The sequence below is a fragment of the Theropithecus gelada genome, chromosome 9, assembly GCF_003255815.1.
Source record: "Theropithecus gelada isolate Dixy chromosome 9, Tgel_1.0, whole genome shotgun sequence".
Lineage (NCBI taxonomy): Eukaryota > Metazoa > Chordata > Mammalia > Primates > Cercopithecidae > Theropithecus > Theropithecus gelada.
This window is the reverse complement of record NC_037677.1, coordinates 37,896,481-37,907,523: the sequence shown is the minus strand read 5'-3', so window position 1 is coordinate 37,907,523 and position 11,043 is coordinate 37,896,481. Positions and strand designations below refer to the sequence as shown.

The window sequence follows — 11,043 nt, the reverse complement described above, 5'->3', positions numbered from 1 at the left end:
ATATATATATATATATATATATATATATATATATATATATATATATAAGTTAATAACACTTTGTGGCTCTCTGTGGATCCTTTGCAAAACAGTGTCCTCTCTTACAACCAACCACTATATTAAACAAGAGTGTCATGGTTTGGGAATTGTTTTTCATTTTGTTTTTCTATCCAGCCTTCCCATTTAATGGTGTTTTGCTTCCAGCTTCCATGGTTAGCAATCTTGCTGCTTCTACTCCTATTTGCATGCTTTGAACTTTGTCTTTGGCTATGGTCCTCTTGGTCTTGTTTCTACAATCTTGTATTCTCTCAATTTACCTATTCCATCTACTACTGGAAGTCCCAGCTCCAGGTTTTCCAGCTACTGCTCCTGCATGTAGTGCTGGGCTTGCTTTGGTCTCACAATTGGGAAATGAATAACAGGTCACGAACACAAGGACCCAGGGCACCTCCCCCAAGCCCAAGGATTTTTACACCTGATAGATATTAAACTCCGATGAGCAAGGACGCCAACCTAGAGGCTGTGATGATAAGTTTCATGAACAGCTTAGAAGAAACCCCAACAGACTGCTGGTCTGAGGTTCACTAGCCCAGTCATGGTACTCAGGATTTCAATTCCAGGATAGTAAAGTGGAGGATGGAAGAATGAGGGAAGATTTGCTAGTAAACTTAAACAGATGCCTGGTTTCTTTATGTAAATGAACATGGTCAACCAGGCTTGAAAATTTTGAGAGGAGGTGGGAAAGAATAATTTTTGGTTTTGGAAAGATGTACCATAGGGCTTCTACATATTTAAGACACCTATGCAGTATTTTTGACCATATCATGTTAGATGTATTGCTTCTGCGTATCCTCAGCCTCCCACAATTCCACCCATCTCAGCCATGGAAGAAGACACTGCTTTATACATATAGTTTTAAGAGGAACCCCTAGATCCTCCTACCCCAAGAGATGAGCTGACCTAAAGGGCTTCCCCAAAAGTTTTGCTGAGCCACTGGCTCAATGCGTGTGGATGGAAGGTGCTGGAAAGCCCAGCCTGGGCCCCAGTGCTGTGCAACTTCTGGGGCCTATGGCTAAACCTATCTGGAAGGTGCTGGAAAGCCCAGCCTGGGCCCCAGTGCTGTGCAACTTCTGGAGCCTATGGCTAAACCTATGTAGTTTGAATAAGGTGAGGGAGCATATATAGCTATAGAGCCTCACGGTTCTCCCAAGGATTGAGACAGTGTAAACACAACTTACTTGGTACTGAGATTTATCATATAGGCTTTTTTAATTTTAATTTTTCACTTAATAACACTTAAACAAAATCAAAATCACAGTGTCATTATGTTTGCAGAGTAAATTATGATAGTATTGGAAAGTCTGTTAACTGCTTTGTTAATTTTTCTAAATAAGCAGAAATTCTCCATTTTTAGTGAACTATTTGTTGGCCAAACAAAAAGAAGTGTAACTAGGAAAACCTCATTTGCTTTCTATAAGGATTAAGTAATACAAATTACTATATTTGGGAATAATTGGCATAATTATTAATAGAGTTGAAAATCAGAAAACCAAATGGTCTATAATCATTTACATTTTACCGCACTGAGTTTTAAAAAAATGAAAAACTACTAACAACATAAACTTTGTTGAAATAAATTGCTACTAAGAGTAATAATACATATAAACAAAAGCCCTTGGCAAAAGTGGGGGCTAAATTACCTGAGCAATTTTGCTTTTGTCTTGTCGAAACTCCTTGGGTGGAAATTCTACATCAGAAGAAGGAAACTGGAGGCTGTAACTTTTATCGTTTGTAGGCTTATTTGTTCTAATATCCGCTGTGTTAAGAAAAATAGTTTAAGGTTATTTGATCACTGGTTTGTTCTATGACATTACTATTTCCAATTTTCTTTTCCTGCCCAGTTCGGGAGATCTGATGTTTTCTGAATATTTAACTCTCTGCTCATAGTTTAGTCTCATAAAATATTATGGCACTCACACAGAATTCATAAAGTGTTTAAGAGAGTCCATGTGACATATGAATGAAGGACAAATACTTTTAATAATAGCCTGACAAGATAACAAATACATATAGACCATCAAATGCATGGTTCAGTGTGCTGGAAAAGCTAATGCTAAGCTGGAGGGTCTATTGGCAGGGAGAGTAGACTCGGAGGCATCTGAAATGAGCTGAGTGGTAGACCAGAGAATCCAGAAGTACTCAGGAAAAACTTCAGGTGCAGAAAATTTCAGTTCCGGAGAAGGTGAGCTTTAAATGATTTTGTTTGTTTTTAAATAGCTCTGTAGAGATATAATTGACATTTATTTACTGATTTTGTTTTTGTTTTTTGTCTTTTTTGAGCCAGGATCTTGCTCTGTCACCCAGGTTGAAGTCCAGTGGTAAAAACAGGGTTCACTGGAGCCTTGACCTCCTGGGCTCAAGTGATCTTCTCACCTCAGCCTTCCCAGTAACTGGGATTGCAGGCACATGCCACAGTGCCCAGCTAATTAAAAATACACATATTTTGTAGAGATAGGGTCACACTATGTTGCCCAGGCTGGTCTCCAACTCCTGGGCTCAAGTAATCTGCCCGCCCAGGCCTCCCAAATTGCTGGGATTACAGGTGTGAGCCACCATGCCCAGCCCATATAACATATCTAAGGTGAACAACTTGGTAAGTTTTTGTGTATCTATAAACTCAATAATAATAAACCACAGGGAAAAAAAATGAACATATCTATTGCCTCCAAAAGTTTCCTCATGCCCTTTTGTAACCCCTCACACTTACTCCCTGTACCCATCCTCTGACTCCAAGTCAACCACTGATCCACTTCCTGTCATCTGCTCTCTGTCAAGTTGGTACTTTCTAATTTTATATAAGTGGATCATACAGTATGTACTCTTTTTTGGGGGTGGAGGGGGGTTGGCTTCTTTCACTCAGCAAAACTACTGAGATTCATCCATGTTTTTGTACATATTAATAGTTTGTTCCTTTTTACAGTGAATAATACTATTCTATTATATGTACATACCCAAATCTCTTTTTTTTTTTTTTTTTTTTTTTGAGACAGAGTCTCGCTCTGCCGCCCAGGCTGGAGTGCAGTGGCCGGATCTCAGCTCACTGCAAGCTCCGCCTCCTGGGTTTACGCCATTCTCCTGCCTCAGCCTCCCGAGTAGCTGGGACTACAGGCGCCCGCCACCTCGCCCAGCTAGTTTTTTGTATTTTTTAGTAGAGACGGGGTTTCACCGTGTTAGCCAGGATGGTCTCGATCTCCTGACCTCGTGATCCGCCCGTCTCGGCCTCCCAAAGTGCTGGGATTACAGGCTTGAGCCACCGCGCCCGGCCCAAATCTCTTTATCTATTTGCCTGTTAATGGACATCTAGGTTGTTTCTGGTTTGAGGCTATTACAAATAATGGTGTTATGAACATTCATGTGCCAGTAAGTGTTTGTATGAACAACTACTTTCATTTTTCTCAGGTAAATATAAAGTTGTGGAATGACTGAATCATATGATAGCTATATGTTTATCTTTTTAGGATAGTGCCAAATTATTTTCCAAAGTTGTTATACTATTTTACAGTTTGCCCACAATGTATGTGAGCTCAAGTGACTATACATCCTTAATAACTCATGGTAGAATCAGTCTTTTCAGTTTTAGAAATTCTAATGGGTGTGTAGTGGCATCTCATTATAGTTTTAATTTACATTTCTTTAATAAGTATATATAGAACGTTATTTGATTTGCTTCTTTGCTATGTGTTCTTCTTTGGTAAAATGGCTATTTAAATCCATTTTTATTTTTTAATTTGGTTATCTTTTTTCTTAGAGAGTTTTTTTTTATTTCTTCTAAAAAAAGGGGGGTGGATACATGTGCAGTACGTGCAGGTTTGTTACATAGGTACACGTGTGCCATGGTGGTTTGCTGCACCTATTGACCCACCTTCTAAGTTCCTTGCCCTCACCCCCCACCCCCCACCCCCAACAGGCCCTGGTGTGTGTTGTTCCCCTCTCTGTGTCCATGTGTTCTCAATGCTCAACTCCCACTTAAGAGTGAGAACACGCAGTATTTCATTTTCTGTTCCTGTGCTAGTTTGCTGAAGATGATGGCTTCCGGCTTCATCCATCTCCCTGCAAAGGACATGATCTCATTCCTTTTTATGCCTGCATACTACTCCAGTGTATATATGCACCACATTTTCTTTGTCCAGTCTATCATGGATAGGCATTTGGGTTGGTTCCATGTCTTTGTCATTGTAAACAGTGCTGCAGTAAACATATGTGTGCACATGTCTTTATAGTAGAATGATTTATATTCCTTTGGGTATATACCCAGTAATGGGATTGCTGGTCAAATGGTATTCCGGCTCTAGAACCTTGAGGAATTGCCATACTGTTTTCCACAATGGTTGAATTAATTTACATTCCCACCAACAGTGTAAAAGCGTTCCTATTGCTCCACATCCTCTCCAGCATCTATTGTTTCCTGACTTTTGAATAATCACCATTCTGACTGGCATGAGATGTTATCTCATTGTGGTTTTAATTTGCATTTATCTGATGATCAGTGATGTTGAGGTTTTCTTCATATGTCTGTTAGTTGTGTAAATGTCTTCTTTTGAGAAGTCTCCGCTCATATCCTTTGCCCACTTTTTGATGGGGTTGTTTGTTTGTTTGTTTTTTCTTGTAAATTTGTTTAAGTTCCCTGTAAATTCTGCATATTAGACCTCTATCAGATGGATAAATTGCAAACATTTTCTCCCATTCTGTAGGTTGCCTGTTCATTCTGACAGTAGTTTCTTTTGCTGTGCAGAAGCTCTTCAGTTGAATTAGATCCCATTTGTCAATTTGGGCTTTTCTTGCAATTCCTTTTGGTGTTTTATTCATGAAGTCTTTTCCCATGCTTATGTCCTGAATGGTATTGCCTAGGTTTTCTTCTAGGATTTTCATGGTTTTGAGTTTTACATTTAAGTCTTAATCCATTTTGAGTTAATTTTTGTATAAGGTGTAAGGAAGGGGTCCAGTTTCAGTTTCTGCATATGGCTAGCCAGTTTTTCAAGCACCATTTATTAAATATGGAATTCTTTCCCCATTACTTGTTTTTGTCAGGTTTGTCAAAGATCAAATAGTTGTGGATGTGAGGTGTTATTTCTGAGGTCTCTGTTATGCTCCATTTGTCTATATGTCTGTTTTGGTACCAGTGCCATGTTGTTTTGGTTACTGTAGCCTTGTAGTATAGTTTGAAGTCAGGTAGCATGATGCCTTCAGCTTTCTTCTTTTTGCTTAGGATTGTCTTGGCTGTACGGGGCCTTTTTTGATTCCATACGAAATTTAAAATAGTTTTTTTTTTAATCATGTGAAGAATGTCAATGGTAGTTTGATAGGAATAGCATTGAATCTATAAATTACTTTAGGCAGTATGGCCATTTTCACAATATTGATTCTTTCTATCCATAAGGATGGAATGTTTTTCCATTTGTTTGTGTCCTCTCTTATTTCCTTGAGCAGTGGTTTGCAGTTCTCCTTGAAGAGATCACATCCCTTGTTAGCTGTATTCCTAGGTATTTTACTCTCTTTGTAGCAATTGTAAATGGGAGTCCATTCATGATTTGGCTCTTTGCTTGCCTATTGTTGGTGTAAAGGAATGCTTGTGATTTCTGCACATTGATTTTGTATTCTGAGACTTTGCTAAAGTTGCTTATCAGTTCAANTTTTTTTCTGACTACCTTAATTCTGAGAGCCAGGCTTCAAGTTTCATGATATTTTTCCTCAGCTTGGTCTATTCTGCTGTTAATACTTGCATTTGCATTGTGAAATTCTTGTAGTGTGTTTTTCAGCTCTATTGGGCCAGTTAGGTTTTTTTAATCTGGCTATTTCATCTGTCAGCTCCTGTATCATTTTATTGTGAGTCTTAGTTTCCTTGGATTGGGTTTTGCTATTCTTCTGAATCTCAGTAATCTTCATCCGTAGCCATATTCTGAATTATATTTCTGTCATTTCCGTCAATCCAACCTGGTTAAGAACACTTGTTGGAGAACTATTTCAGTCATCTGGAGGACATAAAACACTCTAGCTATTTGAGTTACTGGTTCTTTCTCAGCTCTGCATGAGGGTATTCCTTTAACTGCAGTGAAGATTGAGTATAGTCAGCAGACTTCTTTTTGGGATGTCTTTACAGGGCTGAGCTTTGTGCAGGGTCTGTATTTGTATCTGACTTCTCATCTTTGGTTTCATGGTAGGGTATGTTAGTGAGATATTTTGGTGTTGAGGTTTTAGGGTGTGATCTGGTCAATGGCACTTAGGCACAGTGGTCAGTTGGTAGACTCTTGCTCAGTTGTGGCTCCCCTATATTTCCTTACAGTAGCAGCTATGCTCCTTCTCAGTACCCTGAAACCATGGGCTCCTTTCCCACTTGAGTGTTGGCTATAGATCATGGCTTGGCACTTCCGGGATGCCTATCACAACTCTGGGGTGATTTCAAAGTTTATATTTCCTCCCTAACTTGGAGGCAGCAGAGAAAGGAACCTCGGCAGTGATTGTGGCCAACAGTCTTTTGCTTGACTTCTGGAGGCTCCACACCAGAGAGATACAGGTCAGTAATTGCTCAGTGTAATCAACCCAGGATTGAAGGTCTGTGCTGTGGGCCCAAGCTAGGAGTTCCCGGCCTGGTGATAAGCAGGGAGCATCAAGTAGAACCATTGGGAGACAGACTGGTCCCCTCTCTTTGGGTTGATTGTAGCTTGCTGGAGGTGCAGATTAGGTACTTACAGTCTTTGCTCCTTCTTTAGTCCAAGGGTAGGAGGGGTAGTACCACTGCAGAGGCAGTGGTAGAGGAGTTTTCAGTTGCTCGCATGAGCTCTACTTCCAAGAAACACGGAGCTGCTGTTACTGAGATTGTTCAGCCAGTAGGGTAGGATAGCTAAATTGCTGGTATGAGCTTGGGGTTGTGCTTGTTGGAGAGCAGGGGTTCAAGGACTCTCCAGGTGGAAAGATTGGTCTCCTCTTCCTATGGTGACTGTGGTGTGCTATAAGCTCTGGTGTAGCCCTCAGGCTCATTTCTTCCCCAAATTGAGGGCAGCAGGGATAGAACTCTGCTGTGGCAATGGCACAGAGGTTGTCAAATACCTCTGGGAGCCTTTCCCCAGGGAGACTCCAGGCCACTTACCAATGGACATGCTCAGCCATGGTTGTGGGTGACCATTCTGCAGTTATGAGCCAGGGGCCCTGCCTGGTGAGGAGTGGGGGTTGGGTATTTCCAGGGAATAAGGGTTAGACTCCTTTTCCTCTTGTGGCTGGAGTGTGTTGGAGGTGCCCACATAGTGATTAGGCCCTTTGTTCCTTCCCCCAGCCCAAGGGCTGTTAGGGGAGTGCCACGGCAATTGCAGTGGTGGAGGTGTTGTGGGTTGACTCTGGGATTTTCTACTCAGAGAGATGCTGGGCTGCCTCTGATTGAAGGGTCAGATGGGGGCAGGGTGGTTGTGCTGGAGTCCAAGGTCAAGAGACCGTGTCCAGTGAGGAGAAGGACTGAGACCTGGGTGGAAAATAGCCCAGCCACTTTTTCATGTCGGGAATGCTCTGTGCTGGGAATTCAGACCAGTCTTTGGTCCCCACAGACTCTCAAGAGCCTGGAGACAGTAAGGGTTATAAGACAGCAAAGATGGCAACTCACCCTCCCAGGGAGCTCTGTCCCAGAGAGTTGCAGAGATTCTACTGGCTCAATAGCGCTGGTGAGGGATTGCTGGAGATCCAAGCCAGGAGAACCTGTTCAGTGAAAACTTAAATGATTGTTAGCATTTTGTAGCAATAAAATGTTTTTAAGTAAGATATGTATGTTTTTAGACATAATGCTATTGCATACTTACTAGAATATAGCATAGTGTAAATATACATTCTATAGGCATTGGGAAACCAACAAAATTAATGTGGCTTACTTTATTGTGATAATCACTTTATTGCAATGATCTGAAACCAAACCTGTAGTATCTTTTGAGGTATGTCTACACGTAATGGTAAAATACTGAACGATTTCCCTGAAACATCAGAAACAAGACAAGGATGTGTACTATCACTACTTCTATTCTATTCAACATTGTGCAGAATAGAATTGAGAGTCCAGAAATAAATCCATATATATAGTCAGCTGATTTTTTATGAAGTTTCAAAGGCAATTTAAAGGAGTGAGCACAAACTTTTCAATAAATTGTGTTTGGAAAAAATGAATATGTATAGGCAGAAAAACAACTTTGATCCATACTTCATACATATTCAAAAATTAATCCAAAGTGAGTAATAGAACTAAATGTAAAATCTACAACTATAAAACTCAAAGAAATTTGGGGGCCTTGGATTAGCTAAAGATTTTTTAGATACAATAATCAAAGTATAAATGAAAATAAATGATAAATTAGGTATTTCTGCTCTTTGAAAGATACTGTTAATAGTTAAGCCACAGACTGGGAGAAAATATTTGCAAACTACATATCTGATAAAAGACCCATATTCAAAGTTCATAAAGGACACTCAAAACTCTGTAAGAGGAAGAGAGGAAGTTGTCTCTGTTTACAGATTACATGATTTTATATTTAGAAAACCCCATCATCTCAGTCCACAAACTTCTTGAACTGATAAGCAACTTTAGCAAAGTCTCAGAATACAAAATCAATGTGCAGAAATCACAAGCATTCCTTTACACCAACAATAGGCAAGCAAAGAGCCAAATCATGAATGGACTCCCATTTACAATTGCTACAAAGAGAGTAAAATACCTAGGAATACAGCTAACAAGGGATGTGATCTCTTCAAGGAGAACTGCAAACCACTGCTCAAGGAAATAAGAGAGGACACAAACAAATGGAAAAACATTCCATCCTTATGGATAGAAAGAATCAATATTGTGAAAATGGCCATACTGCCTAAAGTAATTTATAGATTCAATGCTATTCCTATCAAACTACCATTGACATTCTTCACATGATTAAAAAAAAAACTATTTTAAATTTCGTATGGAATCAAAAAAGGCCCCGTACAGCCAAGACAATCCTAAGCAAAAAGAAGAAAGCTGAAGGCATCATGCTACCTGACTTCAAACTATACTACAAGGCTACAGTAACCAAAACAACATGGCACTGGTACCAAAACAGACATATAGACAAATGGAGCATAACAGAGACCTCAGAAATAACACCTCACATCCACAACTATTTGATCTTTGACAAACCTGACAAAAACAAGTAATGGGGAAAGAATTCCATATTTAATAAATGGTGCTTGAAAAACTGGCTAGCCATATGCAGAAACTGAAACTGGACCCCTTCCTTACACCTTATACAAAAATTAACTCAAAATGGATTAAGACTTAAATGTAAAACTCAAAACCATGAAAATCCTAGAAGAAAACCTAGGCAATACCATTCAGGACATAAGCATGGGAAAAGACTTCATGAATAAAACACCAAAAGGAATTGCAAGAAAAGCCCAAATTGACAAATGGGATCTAATTCAACTGAAGAGCTTCTGCACAGCAAAAGAAACTACTGTCAGAATGAACAGGCAACCTACAGAATGGGAGAAAATGTTTGCAATTTATCCATCTGATAGAGGTCTAATATGCAGAATTTACAGGGAACTTAAACAAATTTACAAGAAAAAACAAACAAACAAACAACCCCATCAAAAAGTGGGCAAAGGATATGAGCGGAGACTTCTCAAAAGAAGACATTTACACAACTAACAGACATATGAAGAAAACCTCAACATCACTGATCATCAGATAAATGCAAATTAAAACCACAATGAGATAACATCTCATGCCAGTCAGAATGGTGATTATTCAAAAGTCAGGAAACAATAGATGCTGGAGAGGATGTGGAGCAATAGGAACGCTTTTACACTGTTGGTGGGAATGTAAATTAATTCAACCATTGTGGAAAACAGTATGGCAATTCCTCAAGGTTCTAGAGCCGGAATACCATTTGACCAGCAATCCCATTACTGGGTATATACCCAAAGGAATATAAATCATTCTACTATAAAGACATGTGCACACATATGTTTACTGCAGCACTGTTTACAATGACAAAGACATGGAACCAACCCAAATGCCTATCCATGATAGACTGGACAAAGAAAATGTGGTGCATATATACACTGGAGTAGTATGCAGGCATAAAAAGGAATGAGATCATGTCCTTTGCAGGGAGATGGATGAAGCCGGAAGCCATCATCTTCAGCAAACTAGCACAGGAACAGAAAATGAAATACTGCGTGTTCTCACTCTTAAGTGGGAGTTGAGCATTGAGAACACATGGACACAGAGAGGGGAACAACACACACCAGGGCCTGTTGGGGGTGGGGGGTGGGGGGTGAGGGCAAGGAACTTAGAAGGTGGGTCAATAGGTGCAGCAAACCACCATGGCACACGTGTACCTATGTAACAAACCTGCACGTACTGCACATGTATCCACCCCCCTTTTTTTAGAAGAAATAAAAAAAAACTCTCTAAGAAAAAAGATAACCAAATTAAAAAATAAAAATGGATTTAAATAGCCATTTTACCAAAGAAGAACACATAGCAAAGAAGCAAATCAAATAACGTTCTATATATACTTATTAAAGAAATGTAAATTAAAACTATAATGAGATGCCACTACACACCCATTAGAATTTCTAAAACTGAAAAGACTGATTCTACCATGAGTTATTAAGGATGTATAGTCACTTGAGCTCACATACATTGTGGGCAAACTGTAAAATAGTATAACAACTTTGGAAAATAATTTGGCACTATCCTAAAAAGATAAACATATAGCTATCATATGATTCAGTCATTCCACAACTTTATATTTACCTGAGAAAAATGAAAGTAGTTGTTCATACAAACACTTACTGGCACATGAATGTTCATAACACCATTATTTGTAATAGCCTCAAACCAGAAACAACCTAGATGTCCATTAACAGGCAAATAGATAAAGAGATTTGGGCCGGGCGCGGTGGCTCAAGCCTGTAATCCCAGCACTTTGGGAGGCCGAGACGGGCGGATCACGAGGTCAGGAGATCGAGACC

The 11,043-nt window shown here is 39.6% G+C and overlaps 1 protein-coding gene across 1 annotated transcript in view; it reads left to right on the top strand.

Annotated features, from left to right (window-relative positions):
* MROH9 (maestro heat like repeat family member 9) overlaps positions 1-11,043 on the top strand; it is a 146,913-nt gene that overhangs the window by 83,153 nt on the left and 52,717 nt on the right. The window lies entirely within an intron of this gene.